Here is a 22,810-nt window from a genome sequence, read left to right on the forward strand (position 1 = left end):
TCTGCAAGAAAAGATAAATCTTAATCCGACTAAATAAAATAATAATTTAAGTAACCCGTCTGCCTGTTCCTGAGCAGGACCGTGACCTTGTGCAGTTTCTACAGGTCTCTGCTGCACGGCCGTTCTTGTTTGCAGGTAGTTTCTCTCGCTGAAGATTTGTCTTTCCCGTGCTGTGTAATACACGTTTAATTTTAAAATAATAGGACCGGGCACACCAGCCAGTCAGCCGGTCCCATCGACCCCTTTTGTGCGGAGACCAAACGCTTGCCCGACAGAGAAAGTGACAGCACCAGGGCACGGTAACAAAGCCATAGTGTGGACCAAAAGAAGAGTGAGGCCCAGAGAGACACCGCAGCTAGAGAAGCAGCTGTCTTATCAGCACAGTGCAGAGATGGAGATGGCTCAAGAGGTCCTCAACAGATAATCACTTGAATAGGTTTGCAACGCGCCAAACTTCACGCTTGATAAGACCAACCCAATGCAGAAAGCAGCACAGATCCAGCTCCTTTCTATTTTATCTGCGCTGTAAATTAAGACATTGAAATTCAGGTGGCGCAGGCAGCATGTTGCGGATAGACCACTAAAGTAAACGGTCATTAGAAGGCTTTCGGCAGCGAGAAATAGGCGTCTGTAACTGGATGTTACTTTAATAATAATTAAGAAGTAGCCACCTGTCTTAAAGTGACAGCTGAGGGGGTGCGGGGGGGGGGGGGCGCTACCTTTTCTTTGCCAGCTTTGTCACATGCCCCTGAGTCACTGAACAACCTAGTTGGCTGCGAAGTTTAAAGACCGAGTTTCTTGCAAAAGACTGAGTTCCAACTGGAACTGCAGTGCTAATTTTAAGTCCCCCCCCTCCTACCTCCGATGAAGAAAAAGATTCACGGTGACTTAATAAAAACAACCCTCCGCCTGGTATTAAAAAAAAAAAATGCAACCTGCAGAAGATAAAAAACATGCTTTTGCGAGCACAGATTAATCAAAACTCTTTGCTGAAGGGAAGTGAAGAGGATAGTTCATGAGTTAGCAGAATTATTTGCATGTCACAAGAAAAATGAGCTAGAGTAGGTACTAAGCCATTTATGTAAGCAGCAAATCCCCTTCTAACATATGTGTGTTGATTGACTAATGACATCAGATTAGAATACCGTAGCTCCTCCTTGTTTCAGCAGGAACGCCTTTTAAAAAAAAAACAACCACCAAGCTTAGCTTTGATTTAAAAACTAAATTGCATTTATGGAAAATGCAATTAAAAAGGACATACAGAGAGCACACAGGCACAACTGTTTTCATAAGGTAGGGGTGAGTACATTTACTTAGCTGTTTTGTGGGTTGGTGCCCAAAAGGGTTGAGTAGCCAAACCAGATGCAAGAAATTATCTATTTTTAGCCAGTCTATCATCCCATGCCTTCCTTGGATAATGTTTTTAAACTAGGCAGGTTTTATTTCCTAACAAAAATAAACTACTGGATAAACGTCTGAACTTAACTGTCAGCAGGCCAATAAAGGCCTCTGTCAGGCTGTCACTGAGGCTTGCTAACTGGAGGGCAGAACAGTGAATATGGTGGTATAATGCTGATATTTTTAACAAGGGGCCACCATAAAAATTTGCCTTTATTCTGTGACAAACTTTGTCTAGCAAGGGTGCATGTGATGGCAGAAGGGAAATAAGGAAGTATTATGGAATCCATTAATTTCTTTTCCCCTTTTAACAGGAATGCTTTCTCATAACCAAGGAGGAAAGCAGCACCAACCTAGGTCTGGGGAGAGCGAGAGAGGAGGGACCTCAATATTGGTGCACTTTGCTGGAAACATTTATATTTTCTTCCTGGAAAAAAAAATGCTGGCTATATTAATAGTGTAGCAGAGCATTCGTCTAGTCACAAATTTAGAGAGGAGGGGGGGAAAACGAGGATAGGATCAACAGCCTTTAGGGTAATCTGCCAGTATCTTTTGTTTGTTTTTGTAATACCTGACACTTGGTGCAATGTGGTCATTTTGTTAAAAAAGGCAAAATCACTTGCTCTTTTTAAAAGTATTTTTGAATTGACCCTATGGATAAATTATTTCTAGCAGGGATGATACAGCAGGCTCTGGCAAGGGGGTGAACGCCATTTAGAAAATCACTCTCTTTAATTTGGTGGATGAGTAATAAAAGTGTACAGTGAATCCCTGTCCAGTCAAGCATTGTATGGGGATGGGGAGAAATAATCTTGTGTAAAAGAAAGCAATAAAACCCCTAAATTAAAGCACTTTATTTTTTTAAGTTATGCTATTTTCCATCGAAAAAATAATAATGCTTTTAAGCTCCCCACTGAATTAGGCCAAATACTGTCACAACTTGGAGAATTTGGTGAAATTGTATTTCTATCATACCAAGAGGCTTCCTCAGGAAACAGGATAGATATAAACTTACTGTAATTAGTACATCCACTCATGGTATTATAGTTATAGAAATATTGACTTAACTGATGGATTTTACTTTTTCAAATGTATGATGTGTGTGTTATATTTTCATTCAATCTGTTGAGGGAAAAGTGCATGTTACACTAAGGTAGCTTTTTTATTCTGCCATCATTTTTCTTGTTGACAGTGTAGTGCAGTAAAATACTGGCTATTGCTACTAGTATTTTATTGAAAAAATGTCCCTGTGAAGTCTGGACTGTTAGTACACTAAGTAATTAGATCATCTTCAGATAATCAGATCACATGCATAGTAGATGGAATTTTTTTTGACCTTGTGTAGACCACTTGTTTGAACATATTTCAAATCATTTTAGGTATCTGCTTGAATTTTTTTGTTTTTATTCAATTAAGATGATGATATGCACCCAGTTTGAAATTAAGATTCACGATCAAGATCTGCATATAATTATGTATTGATGTGGATGTGTGAAAGTTTGAGGTGAATTCCAGTTTCACTTGCTTCTACTGCAGTTATGTGACCTCAGTCTTTTTCTGTAACATAAGCTTAGTTTGATGGGTGGAACCAGATACCCATTACTGAAAGGGAACACTGAATTTAAATACATTTATGTAGCATTCTGTCAATAAATACCCTTTCTTCCTTCTCCCTGCCTATCCTCCACCTTTTATCAGTTTTCCTTTTTGGATTTCACTGCATTTTTTTTCTTTCCACTCTTACATTTATACATAAGAGGCCCTCTATTCCAAATACTGTGGAATTAAGCTATAGTGATTATTACTTGCAGTGATCAGTTATGTGGATCAAATCTTGTTCTCCAAAAGCCAATTCCCAGTGGTGGTGATGTTTGTCCCTCACTTATATTGATCTCTAGGATTTTAGTTGTAAGGATCAGATAGGGAAGGAGTTCTCTGGTTTTCTTCGCAGACAAGAATTTAACATTTTCATGTGAAAATTCTTTACCTGCAGATGATTTAACAATTTATGTGTATGCCCGTTAAAAACAATAATTAAATAGACTTGCACTGGCACTAAAATATCTACTGGAACTTGCTGTGTCTTTGCACAGAAGAAATTTTGCCTCTCTTTCATACGCAAGCTCAGTTTCATGGATCAGAAATTATCCTGTAAGGTTCTGAGCTACTTAACTCTCATTGAGATGAGTATATAGGCAGGATCTCGCTCATATATTATCTTTCAGATTTAGCTATCTATCTAAAAGGTTCCCCAACTTGATTCTCAGAATACTGAGAGAGTCCATCTATAATTTTGTGGTCAGCCTACTGTAGTTCTTGAATGTTGCATGTTTGGAATAAAGATTATGCTAATATCACCCATGCTGATGCTAAGAAAGTGTTTAGGTTATTACAAGTTTATTGGCCTACGTTGGTGCAGCTGATGTCCTATTTTGGCACCACGTTTCCTGCTATTGGACATTTGGGCAATTGTGCATCTGATACTGTATAGAAAGAAATAACTTCTGCACCAGCCAAGTCAATATTTTAAAATACATTTTTTTCAAAATTTTATATTCTATAAAAGTAGAACACCCGTCTGAAGAAATAAATCAAGGAAGAAACAGAAGATTTGCTAGTATTCTTAAGAAAAAAGCTAGAGTTCAAGTAACTTCTGTGATTTTGCCATTATGCCATTTCTCCACAGCTGAATTTAAAACGGTGATTTTTTTTCAGTCACTTAATCCTACATTTTCACAATTGACCAGTGATTTGGGTGTCCAACTTGAGACAGCTGATGACCCATCCTCTGAAAATCAGGCCTCTTTATGGTGTCTCAGCTTGGGCATCTGAAAAGAAAGGCACCCAAAATCACTAGTGAAAGCGTAGATATAAATGCACTGGTTCAGTAGCACAAATGTAAATAACTACTTGAGCTCCCTCTCCGTTGTGCAGAGAATAAAAACTACTAACATACTTGGAGATTTGAAGATTCTTCATTTGAGATGCCATTCTCAGACGTTATCAGCAATGGTGTGATTCTAACTATAATGAAGTGAGTAAGACAGTTGGCTACAAGATAAGACCTGTTATTAACCGTTAGTTAAATACAATCATAAAATGTGTGTGATTAAGGATTTATATTCAGTGGGTCTGGAAATAGGTCCTAACAGGAGAAACCCACTTTATGTAGTACTTTTGCCTTAATGCTAAAACTCCTACTAAATTCTCCCAAACAACTTTCAGTCACAGTTAGGCTTCTAGATCTTTATATCTGTTAAATTTTATGATGAAAGTATATGACATTTAAAGTACCTTCCATCCAAGGTTCTGTATATTTAACAACAAAACAACAAGTCTAATAATTTGCCTGCGTTATAGTGAAATGATTCCTTGTTTTACAGATGAGAAAACTTGAGTTATAGGGAAGGTAGAGGATTGGCTCAAAGTAGCAGAAGAAATTTGTGTTAGAGACAGGAACAGTTACCAGATCTTCTGATTTTCAGTCCTGTGCTTTAACCAAAAAACCATTCTTCCTCCCCAAACTAATCCTTAAAGCTGTAAAACATAGGCCCAGATCCACAAAAGGACTTAAGTGTTGCAATACTCAGAATCATGGTGCCTTGCTCTTAGGCACCTAGAAAAAAATCACAGGAACAACTGTGATTCACAAAGCCAGAGCTAGGGCCCTATACAATGCTATACAAAGCTCCCTATACAATGAATGGGGAGAGACAGGAATCTTAGAACGTGATCCACAAAAACTAGCATGCTAGGCAGGGAGCTGCCTAAGCTAACCTATGGGAGTGCCAACAACAGGAGCGTGTACTAAGCCCTGTCCCTCTAAAGACAGGCACCTAACTTTGCTTACAGATCCACAAATGGGAACCTATCTCCTTGAGTCAGATGGCTTAGTACCTAAGTAGTTTCTTGTGGAAATGAGTTAGGCATCTGCCTAAGAGCCAGAGAAAGAGGAGGTGATATAACTTTTAGCCCAGTGATTAGAGCACTCATCTGGGAGGTGGGAGACCCAGCTTCCATTTCCCCTTTTGCCAGACTGGGTAGAAGGGAAACCCCTCTTAAAATCCTACCTCTCAAGAGGGTACTCTAATCACTGAACTGTGGGATATTCTGATGTGGGGCTCTGTCAATCTCTCCTGCTGATGCTGTTCCACTGTAGATAAGTAACAAAAGAGTGATTGGAGCAAAAGGCATGGACAACCCTGAGTCTCCCAACTCGCAGGTGGGTGTCCTACCCACCAGGCTACAGAATCATTCTCTCTCTCTCTCTCTCCCCCAGTGACTAAGTCTTTGGGTCAAAGTAGGTACCTGACTCTCCCATATCCCAGGTGAGTGCTCTAACCACTGTGCTAAACGTTATAAACTGGACACCACTGCCACTACCACCAGCTCCTCCTCCAGCTGGACTTGATATGGTAGAGAACCTCTGAACACACCAACCTGCTTGGGCCCCATGTGTCAGATAGAAGGATTAAAAAAAAAAGGTCTTCCCTGGTTCATGGATCACTCTGGGTATAGACGGGAGATAAGCATTCGGACACGTAGAGGTGCATGTGACTGTGACCAGAGGCAGTGCACGTGACCAGAGGCAGGAACTTAGGTGCCAAGGGAACTTTTCAAATGAAAACTTAAGCACTTGAAAAACTTAAGAGTGAGTTTAGGCATCCACAAGGTTTGATAGGAGTTTTGTGGATTATAGAGGAGCCAAAACTGGGATTTAGGTGCCTAAGTCTTGGGTTTAGGTGCTTAAGTACCTTCATGGATCGGGGCCCTAGTATCTCCCCCCACTTATGGTGGGCAAGAGGGCATGAGAAAGCTACAGTTCAGATTACAGGATCACTTGGATGTCATTAGTTAGATGCTCCAAAGATCTTGTCATGATCTTTCCACAAAGAGATGGAATGAGAATCTGGTAGTGTGCACATGCCTCTGTGTGTTAGAGGAAGCATTAAGGAAACAGTTAACAGTAAACATTTTTAATAAGGATACATTTTCCCCTGTTTCTTTAGTATGTTCAAAGAAGTTAATACTTTGTTGGACTTTTCTATTTCTGATAGGGTGGTTCAGAGCTGAAAAGTCTACAATGTAAAAACTATGCAAATTAATGTGGTAATCCACTGTATAATGGGATGTACATGCAGTCTACCTCTTCTGTAGGATTGTCTACTTGGAATAATTATGTTTTCCATGTTTGGAATGGCAGATCAAGGAAAAAAGTGTAAACTATATATGGTTTTCATATATTGAAGAAAGGAATCTATTGTACATCATTAGCAGCATGGTATCATTTGAATATCTGAGGAAGATGGGAGACTTGGTGGTTCATTGACGTACCGCCCTAAACTCCAAACTTCTGGAATGTACACTTGAAGCCTCCAGTGAACTACTTTGTCATCCCAGTCGTTAGTGGACGTTTGTCTGCAGCTCCAGCCGGTTTGCCACAATTTGAGGTCACTGGAACTATTCACACTGCATAAAGTTAAACACATGCATAAGTCTTTAGAGACTTGGGGCTCCAGTCCGTAATGAGTGGAGTTTGAACAGCTGTACAAAACTTGCACAGCAACTAGCCCAAGCTATGCATAGTGTTCATCAAATGTTACCAATTCATTTAACTGACCACCAAAAAAATCATACCCTTTTTTAATTTTACACATATGATTTTAAACAAATAAAATTTTCTCCAAGATCTTTGAATCGACTACACAAAAGTGTAGTATGAATGAATCCTTCTTCAATTTGTCTTTTTCACTGGCATATGAGAAATCAAATATTATTGAGGTTCTGAAGTGTCAACTTTTGTAAACGTAAATCAGGTGCCTTACAACATAAATGGTGTTAAAGTATAAATTGTTTGGAGCAGTAACAGACATTTTCCATGAATTACTTTGACACAATGTACTACAAAACATCTTTTTCTTCTCGCTGTGCCTTCTTTAGATTTCAGATGTACAAAAAATCCTTTTAAATGTTCTCATTATCTAACCCTGACAGTGCCAGTTTTAGACCTTTTTCCCCCTGTGCAATCTAATTGCTTTTTTCACCATCATCCGAACTGTTGGTTTCACACAGTTAATAAGGCTACTCTATTTTCTAAAACAACTTTTCCCAGTAGATTGTCTAACTTCAGTTAAATATTCATATATCTTGTAGAATCACCTTTAACAAATTTCTTCATTACAATATTGCAATGAGCTTGTTTTTCTTCCTGGAACTGTAAGAATGATTTTTAAAATTTATGGATTTCTGCTTGAATAAATTAAATAACTTTTTTCCAAATCCTAATCAAGCAAGCAAGAATGGAGCAAAATTGGCTTAAGATGAGGTATGTAGTTCAAATATAAAGAGAACTGAAAACAAATAGTGGCAAAGCCATAAGCAAATTAAAGTTGCTTTCCATTTTTAATTAGCTGCCCATCTTGTTGAGAAATGAGATTTTATTCATAATTATGACCAAATATTTTACTGTTACTGTAGGCTCTTGCATAGCATTCTGTTCATGTTTATTGTGTGTGCATTTTGGAAAACTTCATGCTAGCATGACATTATTTTCATTAGTGACTTGGTTAATGGAATGGAGAGTATGCTTATAAAATTTGTGGATCATACCAAACTGGGAGAGGTTGTTTTCACTTTGGAGGACAGGATTAGAATTCAAAATGAGTGACAGATTGGAGAATTGGTCTGAGATAAACAAGATGAAATTCAATACAGACAAGTGAAAAGAACTATCCTTAGAAAGGAAAAATGAAATACTCCATCACAAAATGGGGTATAAGTGGCTAGGCAGTAGTACTGGTGAGAAGGATCTGAAGGTTATAGTGGATCACAAATTGAATATGAGTCAACAATGTGATGCAGCTGTGAAAAAGGCTCATATTCTGGGGTGTATTAACTGGAGTGTTGTATATAAGACACAGGAGGTTATTGTCCTGCACTCCTTGGCACTAGTGAGGCCTCAGCTGGAATAGAGTCTCCATTTCTGGGCACCACACTTTAGGAAAGATGTGGAAAAATTGGAGAAAGTCCAGAAATGGCTCAAAAATAATGAAACGTTTAGAAAACCTGGCCTATGAGCAACAATTAAAAAAACTGGGTATGTTTAACCTTGAAAAAAAGATGACTGGGGGGGGGGGGGCCTGATAATCTTCAATTATGCTAAGGGCTGTTATAAAGGAAGAAGGCCATCAATTGTTCTGCATGTCCACTGAAGTCAGGACAAGTAGTAATCATCGTAATCTGTAGCAAGGGAGATTAATGGTACCAGAAAGATCAAGGAGATCTCTGATGGAGAATCTTGTTCCACTGACAGACAACTCCCTTGATGGTTGGGTTGGACTTTGTACTCCACCATTAATGCGGGTACCTAGGTACTCTCTGCTGGCTTTGTTCTCACAGGTTACCCTGGTTCATGCATTATCTGTATCAAATGAAGCGAGAGGGGAGGCTGCTAGAGCCCCTGTGGTGGACATCTTATGACAAGTTGATTGGTTGCAGCATACAACCATTTTAAAAAGCTCTTATGTCATGACTGTGGCTGTACAGAAGGTAAAGAAAAAGTTATTCTCCTCCACCATAGCATCTGCAAAGTCTTAGACAGCAGACTTGTTTCAGTCTGGTAAATTCAGATTTTTTGAGCTCGGTAGTTGATCCGAGTCCCTCCCTTTGTAAAGAAGCTGCTTGTTTTGTAGACAAGATTGATTAGAGATGGGCTGTCTACTTCTGTGATGGCAGAGCAAGGGCCTCATCAACTCTGCTAGAATTTCAGTTGATGATGCTCATGGAGGTGTTGAGAGAACTTTGTCCCAGAACCTGTGGTTTAGATCCATGTCCTTCCTGGCTGGTGAAGGCCAATGAGGAGGTACTGGGTTCCTTCATTGTAGAGATTGTGAATTCCTCTTAGAAGTCAGGCTGCTTATTACTTTTAAAGAAGCATTAGTGCAGCCTTTGTCAGCATCAGGTGATGCTTTCTTGAGTAATCAGCTAATTATCAGCCTGTATCTCACCTTCCTTTCTTGGCCAAGACTGTAGAAAAGGTTGTTGCAAGAAAATGAACTCTATCTAGATGCCTTCGATCTTCTTAATGGTTCTCAGTCTGAATATAGATGTAGCTTTGGCACAGAGACTGCATTGGCTCGTGATCTCCTCCTGGTGATGGATGAAGTCCAGGTGTAATGCTGATGGCATTACATCTGTCACCTGCCTTTGATATTACTGATCATAAGATGCTGACTCTCCTGCAGACCTGTGAGATTAGATACAGAGCCTGTTTAGTGGCTTCATTCTTTTCTCAGATGGTCACTGGACAGTTGTGGACAATTGCTTCTCTTCTTAAAGAGCTCGCAGGTGGTGTGTGTGTACGCACCATGGTAACTTCTGTTCCAACATGTATATGTTAGACATGGGGTACAGTGTTTTCAGTATGTTGATGACCCCCAACTGTACGTAGCCGTCTCATTTAACTCAGATATTGCAGTTCAGCATTTCAGCTAATGTCTAGTTGAGATTGGAGTCTAGGTGAGAGTGAGTTGGATGAAACTCAAACCAGACAAGGTTGGGGATGTGATGATGGGTTGGGAGAAGCTGTCAGAAGAGATGGTAGATGTAATATCAGTCCTTTGATAGAGAGACAACATCCAATTTTCAACTTAGTGGGTGATTTTATACCCATTTGATCATATTACAACAGTAACCCAATCAGCTTTTCCATCCTCTACATGCGGCTAGGATTTTTCACCATCTACCTGTTGCAATCTTTCCTTTTGGATGCACACCTTGCCACTGTTGATCATGTCAGTTAGCAAGATTAAACACCTGCAGTATGCTTTGTATGGGGCTATGCCTTAAAGCCATTTGGAGAGTGAAAATGGTGCAGAACATAGCTACTTGCTTAGTGAATGGGGCATCTTGCTGTTATTAAGACATCAGCACTCCAGGATCCGCACTTGATGCCTGTTGATCTCTGGGTGGAGTTTAAAGTATTGATTATGGCATAGGATTAGCTGACCTGAGGGAGGGACCATCTTCGCATGCCACACCGACAGAGCTGTGGTCAGAGGTCCTAGAACTGGATCCCCCTTATTATAAAAGAAGGGACAGCTGGCAGGGTATTCTGAGTGAGGGCGCCAGGCCTCTTGTTTCTCCCCTACCCTCCTTTTTTCTTAAGTAGCCCTGATTTGGTGACCTTCTGGGCACGCTGCAAAAGACACCAGTTTGAGAGGGTTTTTGGAGAGGGACGAGGATGTTCTTCCTCGACTGAGGAAGGAGTGGAGTTCCTGAAGGTGGCTGGCTGAGTTCCTGCTGCAATGACTACTTTAATACAAGAAAGCCCCAGCAGCATTAGTGTGTTAGGGCACCTAAAGCCTTAGATAGGTGTCTTCTTATTTAAAACCCAAATAAATAAAATAAAAAGCGCAAATCCATGTTAAATTGTGATTTTCTGTGTATTACTGATTAACTCATTGGCACAGCCATAGGAGCCCACTTTTGGGGAAGAGGTAGATAGAGAGAACATATGTTTTCCTTGCATTATGAATGTAAATGCTCTGAAAAGAGGGTGCAAATATTTGCAAGTCAAAAAAACTGTATTATAGAAAGGGCCAAAATCCATGCAGCTGTCACCTTGAGACCTGCTTATGTACTTCAGTAAGGGTATGTACCCTGAGAGTTCCCATATTTGTACTGTAAAGCTCTGTAGTATTTAGGTTTGATAGGCTCCATGATGTCTATTCCTCCTCCTCAAATATTTAATTTCACTGCACATTTTTTGTAGGTATCCATGGATTTTTTTAGACACTGGATTTAAGATCTCTGTTTTACTGAAACATTTTATACAGACCTCTTGGTTTATATGACTGTAAACTTTTAGACTGAGAATTGACACTCAGAGGATGAATTCTATTCTCTAAAACTGCTATCATTTTGTTTAATCTCTAGCCATATGCCTGCTTTCTCTTCTCCCCTTCTCTCCTCCCTCCACCCCACACGAGTCTTCTTATTGTAGCAACATACTTCCAGCATAGACGACAGGCAAGCAGATTTCCTAGAAAACAGCTGTCAATCCACTCTCCATTTCATCCACTAGAACTGGCCTAACCCCTCTTCAGAGGCCGAGAGTACATCATAGCTGCAATAGACTCTTCTTTCATCAGCCTACAGCATTAGATTCCAAGCTGAGTCAGAGGCCCTGGTGTCCTAGACGGCAACACCACTAGGTCACTGGCTACCTTTTAGTGTTTGAAAGTTTAAAACTTCTAAAAAAATCCTCCCGCTTTAACACTCTCCTGTTAGCGCAATAAAGTGATGTTTAAATAACTGAACTGGCTTCAATGAACTGTACTTGCCATTTTCCTGCTTCTTAGCGAGATAAAATGGAGATAATTATGAAGTGGATGAGCAGGTTTAATGAAAGCCAGTTTCTTTTGGTATATTCCTGAAGCAGCAATCATCATCTGTTTGGCTTTTGAAGAGCAACAATTATAATCACTTAAAACCCCAAGGGGAACAAAAATAGAATTTAGATTAGCATATAAAATATACAGCTGGATTGGGCAAGCCTATAAAAATCTGGGAAAATCATTCTAATTTGAATGCTATTCAAAAATCACAAGTAAAATGAGTTCAAGAGGATTTTGCATGCTTCTTCCTCTTTTTATTTTATTTTTTTTAAGTACATAACATTTTAGAGGATTTTCCTAAAACAGAGAACATGGAAACAAGAAACTGGTGCCAGGAAAGGCATTCAGCAGGAATAGGTTAAAGATTCATTTTCAAAGTAGATACCTGTTAAAAATGGTGTTACAAAACATAAGTGCATTAGTATCCCAAAGCTCTGAGATAAGTGTACTACAAAGTGGTGTTTTATACTTCAGAACTGAAAAAATAAAAATAAAATGGTGCTAAGACATGTAGTTGCACTCTTTTTGTTTTATCAGACAACTTAGCAATGATGTTGGTTAAAGAAAACTCAGAATGGCAGCTAATATAGGCTGATAGGCCGCAAACTATTTGTCCAAGTATTTTTAAAGGATGCTATTTTACATTCATTTCTGTGGTCAATATATAAATTCAACAATGTAGAAATGTGTATGTTTGCTTTTGGAATTAAATGTTGCATTCCCCAATCTGAGACACTGGCTTTTTGTAATTATTGTATGATTATTAGAAAATGGTTCTCTCAATGCACTCTGAATATAAAGACAATATGAATTTTGCTTTTGTTAGAATCATTTTTTGGAGTGTGCTTTACTTTCACTAATTATGGGCCCCAAAACATTGGGACTACCCATGTGAGTAAAGTTGAGCATGAATTTAAGTGGGTACAGTATTGAGCTCCAAGAAAAATAATCATTATTTTAGAATAAGCAGGCAGACAAGTTTTAGAGTACATTAATTCTTTGGAATATTTGTATACTGGTACAAATTAGGTATAAGCATTGACTGTTAATGTGCCAAATTCCGTAATACAAAATAGTGAGTGTGGTACCTGGAAAACTAGATTTAGTAAAGAATGAACTGTGAGTCTAATACACACTAGTATACAATGCATGCTAGCCTTCGGTCTTTTTCAAACATGCTTAGAGCTATTTTGATGTGAAAACTAAATGGATCCTTCATCTGGTAGAACAGATTATTTCCATGATTAAGAGTTGCAGGATTGGGCCATTGTTTACTGAGTTTTTCATAAAGTGACTGTCTAAAGATATTCTGTGCTTATCTACAACTCGTCTGTTGATCAAAAGTTATTACTATGCAGTATAGTTGTACTAAACACCTCCAGGCAGTTGTTTGTTTACCTTTTTCAATGAAACTTATCTTCTTTAATTCACCAGTAAGGAATACACTACTTTAAGCAATTTTAGCCATGCCCATTGCTTTAGAATAGACACATGTACAGAATATCTGTCTGTCTTTGTACACCGTATCTCTTATTGTGGCTGAGCACTCACCGCTGCAAAACCCTTAACTTCTGACCTTCCTGAATGGTATGTTAAGGCTGAGAAATTAATGAACAATGTTCATGTCCTTTAAAATATATTTTTAAAACAAATGCACTTACCCATCCTCTCTGGCTTTAAGGTGACACCAGAAAGGGCCCAGCAGGTCTTTCTCCCGGGCTTCCTGAGCCATCTGTTTCATATTCTGCATCCTTTGAACAACACAGTGCACTGTGGGATACAAAGCCCCATCAGTTCATGTTCAATTTAATGTGAAATCTAATGGCCACTCATTTTAAAACAAAACCCATAACTGGAAATGGAGTATTGGTCTAGGATAAGGGGACCAGTCAAGTTTTAGTCACCCTTATTCTGTTTTTCAAGATACACCTATCCAAACAGATATTTTATAGGTTTATGCAGTAGTGCATCCTTATTTCATGAACATTTTATTAACTTCTCAGAATGCACTCAGAGCTGTGCATAGTGTATAAACCAAATACATAGCTTTAAACTAGACTACCCACCCTCCGCAAATAATCCAATGCTGTCTAACTCTACCCACTCTGGCAAAAGCCTGAATGTCTAATTTTGCTATTCTTCTAATTTATAAATTAGTACTTACTCACAGACCATAGGCCCAGTAGTCACTGGGACTGACTATGCATGTGACCAAGTACTCAGCAGGAGTAAAGGTGGCAGAATCAGGCCCCGAGAGAATAACTAGCCTTAGTCCAGGCCCTGAAGTTCAGACTCCATTGCAGGAAAAATAGAAAAAGGCCTTCCTCAGACATTAATATTTAGGTCCTGTTAGCCAAGTCACCCTAGCTGGTCTCAACTGTTGTAATGGTACGTAGGAGAAATGGTGTCCTACACTGAATACCTTAACCACAGAGGATTTTATTGATTGGTCACATCTTGTACGGCTCATTACAGTCTGACATCTACAAATATTCATGTTTAATTCCCCCCCGCCCTCCAGATTTAGAGCTTGTCTGCACAGGGAGTTATTCCTGATTAACTATTCCTGACTAGCTTCATGTGTTGATGTTTTTATTCTAGAATAGGAGTGCCTAATTCCAAATTAGCCTAATCCATTTTGGAGACTGATTAAGATAATTTGGAATAAGGCACTATTATTCTTGGATAAAAGCATCCACACATGGATTTACTATTTCTAATTAACACCACTTTAAGTTTGCACTTTACCTTAGTCTGTATGAATTTTCATATGTAAACAAGCCCTTAATCATATCGGCCATTGGTAAGGACTAAGAATGTACTAGCTTTATAATATTACAAACAAGAAATTTGAGATCCCATTACAAAAAAGTTCACTTTTTTTAAAAAGGGGGAAATCTTCTATTTCCATGGCCACAAAAGTGTGATGAATTTTGTCTTTTTCTGGGAGACGGATGAAATCTTCACTCCTGGAGTGAGACAAATCGTGACTAAATTCAGCCCAACAGGGAAGAGACTCTTTCCCCAAAGTTACGAGAAGGTGGCTAGCATGCATGTTTTATTTGATAATCCTCTCCCCTAAATAGAATTGCCACTTGAGCTTTGTCTTTTTTTTTTTTTTTTTTGGTCTTCTCTATAATTCCTAATGGATTCATCTGTATTGGTAAAGCTGTAGTGTAGACAAGTCTGACATCTTTATCACTGTGAAACTTAACCATATTATGGGTCTAAAAAAAATAAAAATAAAATCAGAGTATAGACATAACTCGTATTAGGCCAGCTTCCAGGGAGCCACTTTAGCCTAATGGCGGTGAAGGACAATAATTGCTGCCTAACTGGCACAGTTTTAATATAAATTCTGCTTAAGAGGTATCCATTCAGCTAGCGTCAAGGGAGCGTGGAGGTGTGAAATTCAAAGCATTGATCTTTTGATATCAGAATTGCCATGTGAAAAGAGAGAGAGAGACAGAGAGGGCGGTGGGGAAGAGAGCTTTTTAAAGTCTTTAGACTTAAAATGACTTCTGAGGGCTTCTCTATGCAGGGAATTACTGAAGAATAGCTATTTCAGAATAACTCCAAGTGTAGACAGTCTTATTCCAGAATAAGAGTGCTTCATTCTGGTTTAGTTTATTTTGAAAGTGGATTAAACCAAATCAAGATAATTATACCAGAATAAGAGTATCCACACATTAAGTTATTCAGGAATTGCTATTATGATTTAATTTCACACCCTACCTTAGTCCAGATTAAGTTTCAAGTGTAGACAAGACCTTACTAACTAAAAAGCCACTATAACTGGGATAATATGCAATCTGTGTAGTAGCAGGCTCTGGTGGATTCTGTATAATTCATAGACTAACTTAAATCAAAGGGCTATGCAGAATTTCATACTTCTGGTTAAAAGAACGGGAGTACTTGTGGCACCTTAGAGACTAACAAATTTATTAGAGCATAAGCTTTCGTGGGCTACAGCCCACTTCATCGGATGCATAGAATGGAACATATAGTAAGAAGATATATATATCAAACAATCCAAAGTGTGTGTGCACACGCGCGCACACACACACACAGAAGGTGGAAGTTGCCGTACAAACTGTAAGAGGCTAATTAATTAAGATGAGCTATTATCAGCAGGAGAAAAAAAACTTTTGTAGTGATAATCAAGATGGCCCATTTAGACAGTTGACAAGAAGGTGTGAGGATACTTAATTTAGGGAAATAGATTCAATATGTGTAATGACCCAGCCACTCCCAGGCTCTAGTCAAACCCAAGTTAATGGTATCTAGTTTGCATATTAATTCAAGCTCAGCAGTTTCTCCTTGGAGTCTGTTTCTGAAACTTTTCTGTTGCAAAATTGCGACCCTTAAATCTTTTACTGAGTGGCCAGGGAGGTTGAAGTGTTCTCCTACCAGTTTTTGAATATTATGATTCCTGATATCAGATTTGTGTCCATTTATTCTTTGGTGTAGAGACTGTCCAGTTTGGCCAATGTTCTGGTTATCTATATTGAACTATCAAACCATCTAAAGTGTGTGTGCACATGCAGTTGTATTCAAACACTCCATGTAATACACACAGAATTACAACAGGGGCAAGAATATATAGAAAGAAATCACAGTACTTTCTCTGCAAGGCCCAACAAAGACTTTAGCATGTACTTAATTTTAAACATGTGCGTAATCCCATTGACTTCAAACACATGGAAAAATCTTAGCAGGATCAGTGCCCAAACCGCTCTTTAAATAGTAATAATATTCAGATCAAAATAGAAAAGTATGCTTTATCTAGCTCTCTTTGAACTATCTTCTAAGTAGAAAGTAGGGCATTTGCTTTTTCTCTACTCCTAAGTAAAATAAGATACTGAAGTACATGCTTCATTTTAAATGTACTTTTAAGCGTAAAAGTAGGCATATACTGAAGTATATTACTGACTCAGGGCCTGATTCATTTTAAAATGTTTATCATAATGTAAGAAGAACATTAGGGACATTACAGCATTTCCTTCTGTAAAAACTGCTAATAACAGAGTCTTGTACATTTTTACAAATGGATATTAGTAGCAAGTGACAACAGAGTCACATTTCAAACTCTGATTCATACACTTTCAGAGTTTTTTGGCACAGAGTACGGGAGTCTAATAAAAGATAAAGTGCAACAAATTAGTTATTGTACTATTTTGATATGAAATTAATCTTTGATTATGGATAGGTCATTGTAAAATGTAACCTTGAAAGGTGTAATAAATCAAGAACCAAAAATGTATTAGAAATGCATTTTTAGATATGAAAGCATCCATGCCTTGCTTATTCCCCTTAAATGTCTCAATGTATAATTATTTCAGAGTAATAACCCTTCAAGATGAAACGAATGAAAAATTGTATTGTTTAAGGTGTTGAAAGATGCAGTTTAACTGGTCTCATAAGTCTCTTATATATGAAACTGTCTGCTTGTTAGCTTTTTCTTCCATAGAGTAAATATTCCATGTCCTTTGTGTATTTTTAACATATACTAAGAATTGGCATATGCACCTTCACATTTTAATTGTTAACATTAACAACAATTTCAGTGTTGTTAATCTTGCTGTTCTATGGACCCGATAAACATACATTAAAATGGATTACATTAAATCCAAAGGGAAAGAATCAACCTGTATATTTAGAGATTTTTAGGTAGAGGGGCCCAGGGAAATTCCCTCTCTCTTTCTAAATCTTCAATAGTTTCCCAGTGAATGTGTTTGTATTGTCCTCTCTATTGCCTCTGAATTCTCACTTTCTGCATTTTGACATTCACATGCATGTCAAATATACTTATCTGAGTCTTGGTGAAGTGTATAAAATAAAAACTACATAACTTGCTCAAACACATCAGCAGATCTTTGAGCTATACCTTACTCTGCAGCTGAAAGATCTGTGGGTGAGTTGTTCATCACCTGCCTCCGCATGATATCACACACGTCACCATGAATATTATGTTCACCATTCCCTTCTAATTTTCAGTATTTCTGAATGAAAACTCCTGTGGGCACTCTTCAGAATGCTACTATACATTGTGTTTTGATGAGAACACAGAATTTGTTCTAAATATTACGTAACAGCCAGGAGACGGTAAGTTTCCCCCCTACCATTAAATTGTTCAGTGAATTGGAGTCTTATCCATTATTATGGAAGATAATCCCCATCGGATTTCTCATCTACTGTCATGATGAATTTTGCTTGTCATTCAGGAGCCCTTTATTTGCAGTTTGGTTTAAATTTGATGTTCTATAAACTCCCAGATTTTAAAGGTTCAACAGTGAGTTCAGACTAGTAGGACTCAGATTACAGAAGGTGGAAGGCTGTTTGCTTTTCATTGTTGCCCTTCACTCCTACTTCCTACCTCCAAAATAGCAGCATACTGTGGCCATACACCCTTCCAGTATGCCACTTCATGGCATGGATCAACATAGCAGTGGCTCTGCCTCAGTTTCTCTCAGTCTTCAGCTGATCCACCCCAACCTGGATGGTAGTGGAGGCGACTTAGCTCTCCAACTAAGTCCCATAAAGGTTCCACTTCTGCCCAGGTAACCAAAGTCCAAAATAAACACTAAGAAACCTTAACAGTGCCTTTTCCTCAGGAAGGCCATAGTAGGCCTCAATCTTCCAGGGTTCCTGGACCCCGCCAGCCTTCTCCCACAGTGAGAGCTCAAGGTCCGTTCTCCCTGTCTCAGGGGTCATGGGGCAGGGCTGATAGAACCCCCATTAACCCTTTTCTGACTTGGGTGGAGTCTGTATATTCCATCACAATACATTGCTATGTCAAAAGATGACCTACCTTTTTTCTGCCCCCAGAAAACCTCAGCCCCAACAGCATTCACACTGACACAATAAATCACACAGTCAAAGGCGGTATTAATGGTATTACAGCCTGCTGGCAGAGGGCACTCCAACCAGGACACACAATCCCCAGAAACCATGATCTCCACCTTTGTGCTAACATTAGTAGAAGACCAAGTATGTGTACTAGGGTTTTTGTAATGCCTTGTGCATCTAGTAAGAACATCAATTTTTTTCCCACCGTGTCATCACACTGACAGAACTGGCTGGATTTGAACAGGCATTTTAGAAGGACCAGCTCATTGGAAAGTTGTCTGTAACCACATAGGTAGACACTAGACTGAAAACATCCACCAGATTTCATGAACTTCCTACCTGGAGTGATGATGAGGAAATAGGCTTACCTGTGACCCTTACCTGTATCTACTAAGAGTTAATTTATGCATTTAATGAATATCTACAGAAGCTGTTTATTTCTATATAATTTTGGTACTTTTTCTGTCCTTCTTAGATAACTGCCTACCTCTCTGTATAGTGTCTTAGAAAAGACTTTTTTTTTTTTTTTTTTTTTTTTAAAGTACCCAACTAATAATGGGAAAAAAAGACACTGGTGAATCCATATATGTAAGTTACATAGAGAAGTATAAATGCTTATAACATCCATCACATTCCCTGTGGATGCTGTAAAAAAGGAAAAGCAATACTTAAAATTGAGTTGGGCCCAGAATGCTAGGGAGATATAACCATTCTGCCAACAGAAAACTGGCAAAAGAAAATACCTCTATTAGAGGCCCGAACCATAGCCCATAGAAGTCAGGTGGAATCTTTTTCCCTTGACTTCAGTGAGCTTGGAATCGGACTCTTTGGGGTACATGTACACTACAGAAAAAGACCCATGGCAATGAATCTCAGAGCCTGGGTCAACTGGTTCAGGCTTGTGCTATGGGGCTAAAAATAGTAGTGTAGATGTTGCAGCTCAGGCTAGAGTCTGGGCTCTGAGACCTGGCCAGGGGGCGGAGGTGTCTCAGAGCCCAGGCTCCAGGCTGCGCCCAAACATCTACGTTGCTATTTGTAGCCCTGTAGTGTGAGCCCAGTGAGTATGAGTCAGTTCTCTTAGGCTGTGAGACTCAATGCTATGGGTCTTTTTTCTGAAATATAGACATACCCCAAGTATCCAGCAGATTGCCAGATGTTTCACTGTACGGGAATATTTAACTGAATATTCTGACCCAATCCTATTTTTCTGAATATTAGCTTCCTTCGAGCAACAATCAAATATTTATGCAATTCCTGGGGAACAAATAAAAATGTCTGAACTAAGCAAACAATGTTGAGTTATTGCATAATCTACTTAAACTAATACTATTAATGTATGCAGCTACTATTTACTGCCCCAAAAGGGGCAGCGTTTACTTTATTAAACAACAGTTCTTCTTTAAACTGAAGTAATCTTGGGGGAAAATAGTGGTTTACAATTTTTTTCTTTACAATGTCTCCTTGCAAACTTCATTGCCTGTTTTGTCCCTTATTTACGTGGTTTAAATTAGATAAACATTTTGGTCACTTTCAGTAGTAGCTAATAGTTTAAAGATATTAACAGAAACAATTATTTGAGGATGACAATTGTCTGCATCACTTTCAAGTGAGGGTGAAATTAATTAGCATTTAATTAGTTTCTGCAGCTGTCAGAACAAGTCCACGAAAGTTACTTATCACAATGGCCATAGGAAAAAACAAACCAACCCCTAACCCATTTAAGTACCATAACATTAGAAAAGTTACTTCAAGTGTCCAGGAATGCCTTCAAGAGTGGTTACAGTGGGTGGCTAGAAGTAACTTGTTCATAAAAAATAAAATTAATGCGACCCGTTCCTGCTTCACACAGCTGAAGCAAGGGTAAATACTCACCGATATATTTACAGTACTTGCAGGCTTCAATATCTCGTGTGTTGTCTGAACTACTTTCTAACTACAGGAGCCTTATGGCCACCTTTGTAGCCTTGAGACATAATTTCAACATTCAAGGGCGCTGTTAAAGTAACCGTGCCAATTTTAAAAAGGCAGGGTTCCTTTTGTAGATAATTTCCATCTACCCCTTCCTCCAAACAGCTGTTGTGTAAACTGCTAATCACAGTCCCCCCCACGGAAATAGCCTGAGACTATTAAAAGAGCAACTCCATCCCATGACTGAAATGCACTCAAAACACGTTTTGTTTTGTTTTTTAAAGCGAGATTGATACAGTTCAAAATCCGATGGGGGGAGAAAGACATTCTAAAATTGTATCTTTTTGCTGGGGCATGCGTTTTAGAAAATGTCTCATGAAAGCAGCAGGTGCCATCACCTCAAACACATTCCTCCTGGTCTTAAAGGGCAGAGAGGCTGGGCGGAAGAGACTTTAATTAGTATCCCATGCCGTTTTAAATACTTCCGTTGCCCCACCCCTTCACAGTTGAGCATGACAGAAGTGGCGCATCATATGGTTAAGGAAAAGTGCCTTTGAGGGGACAGTTTCATCTGCTGAAGAAGTGTCAATTATGGGGGGAGAAAGGGAAAACAAAAAGACCCGGATGTGCGCTGCAGGCAAGAGTGGAGAAATGTTTGAATGGGTGATGAATCCATTGTTCTTTTTGAGCAATAGTATCTTGATCATCCACACACACAAAGAGTCCAATCATCAGGTTGTATTCAGTCAGCCACCGATTCCAGGTGCATTTGAATTCAGGTAGACGGTTTAGCCTGTTCTCTTCTCTCCCCGCCCCTCCCTGCAGAAGCAGAATAAGTGTCCCACTACAACAGCTACTGAAAAGAAAAGAAAAGAAAAAGCCCCCTCCGCCCGGCCATTTGAATCAGAGCTAAATAAGAGTTCCCCTCACCAACCATGCTTCTCCAAAGCAAGAAAATTTGTAATAAAAAAAGTACACTTACCCTTGCAACCTCATAATGCTTTGTCATGGGCTTTTTGTTGTTGTTTTTTTTTAAAAGCAAAAAACTTATGAATTGTCAAAACAGCTTGTGCTGGGTGCACCGTTTAGGACTTGGGGGGGGGGGGAGAGAAAGCAGCATTTAAAGTGTTTCTAGTAATCACACATGAAAAGGAGAGCTGCTTAACCAATCAGAAACAAAGTAAGATAGAAACACCCCACCACCACCCTCGCCCAGACCAAGAAAAAAAAAAAAAAAAAGAAAGAAAGAAAGAAAGAAACAACCAAGCAGAGGTAAGTGAAGGGTGGGGGACTGTGATTCAAGCTGCCATCTGACTACAGGAAATGCCTGGCTCTTCAAAATCGTCATCACACAGTGGCTGCACTTGTGTCCAGAGCAAGGAGTTCAGCAACAGAGAGAGAGACACACACACAGCCCCATCTCAAGTCACGCTATCCCTGCCACAATCCTCCAGTGATTGATGGTTTTCCTTTAGTAAAACACTCCCAAAGCCGCGCGTATGTATGAACAACCCCCCCACCCCTTCCTGCCCACAGACAGCTGAAGTCATTCCTGGAGGCTGCTGCTAAGGAGGGGCGCCCTGGGGCTCTCTTTCCTCGCAGCACCAGAGCTCGGGTGCACCTCAGGACAGCGGGTCGTTCTTGTCCCTGCCCTAGTCTCTCTCTCGCTCGCTGCAGCGAAATATGTTAATGCCAGGAGCCAGAGACGCGTGTCGCCTCTCCTCGCCCCTAGCTAGCCACGACAATCAGAAGCAACGTCCCCTGCCTAAACCCCGGCTGCCTGTGGCTGAGAGCGAAGGAAACGCCCGCATCCATCCTCGTCCCTCGTCCCCCCCCCCCCCCAACCCCCGGGCAGGTCCCATCATTGCCACGCGTTTGGGGCAAGGCTGGTTCTTTCTCCCCAAATGCCCGTGCAGCCCCACGCGGGGCAAGGATCGCGGCCACACGCGCGCAGTTTTCACCTTTCGGTAACCAGGCACGACGGAAAGGGACGTGATTCCCCCCAGCCTGGGGCAGACCATATGTTTGCTCCCACCCCGTTAACCTCCCCGGGAAGGGTGGCGAGGAGGGGCAGGGCAGGGACTCCGTCTCTCGCCCACTGCAGCTGGTGCTGGAGACACAGGGCGTTTCTCAGTCCCGCCAGCAAACTAGTGGCCACGGGGGGCGCGAAGATCTGCTCCTAGCAGGTAGGACACAGAGCAGGGGAGCTGGACAACGAGGTGCCACGCTTGCAAAATGCCCCGCTGTCCTGCATCAGC

General features: G+C 39.9%; 1 long non-coding RNA gene across 2 annotated transcripts; it reads right to left on the reverse strand.

The window, feature by feature from the left end:
- Window positions 1–2,741: 2,741 nt before the first annotated feature.
- Window positions 2,742–20,949, reverse strand: LOC122465909. 2 transcript variants are annotated; one of them, XR_006291049.1, is made up of 4 exons: window positions 20,517–20,919; window positions 13,457–13,565; window positions 6,733–6,867; window positions 2,742–4,226 (listed from the first exon to the last, which is right to left on the reverse strand). It is a non-coding gene; the product is annotated as an uncharacterized LOC122465909 (long non-coding RNA). The 2 variants fall into 2 exon arrangements; XR_006291050.1 differs by lacking the exon at window positions 2,742–4,226 and having other exon boundaries at window positions 6,359–6,867; window positions 20,517–20,949.
- Window positions 20,950–22,810: the final 1,861 nt, after the last annotated feature.

The sequence above is a fragment of the Chelonia mydas genome, chromosome 5, assembly GCF_015237465.2.
Source record: "Chelonia mydas isolate rCheMyd1 chromosome 5, rCheMyd1.pri.v2, whole genome shotgun sequence".
In the NCBI taxonomy this organism is placed as follows: domain Eukaryota; kingdom Metazoa; phylum Chordata; order Testudines; family Cheloniidae; genus Chelonia; species Chelonia mydas.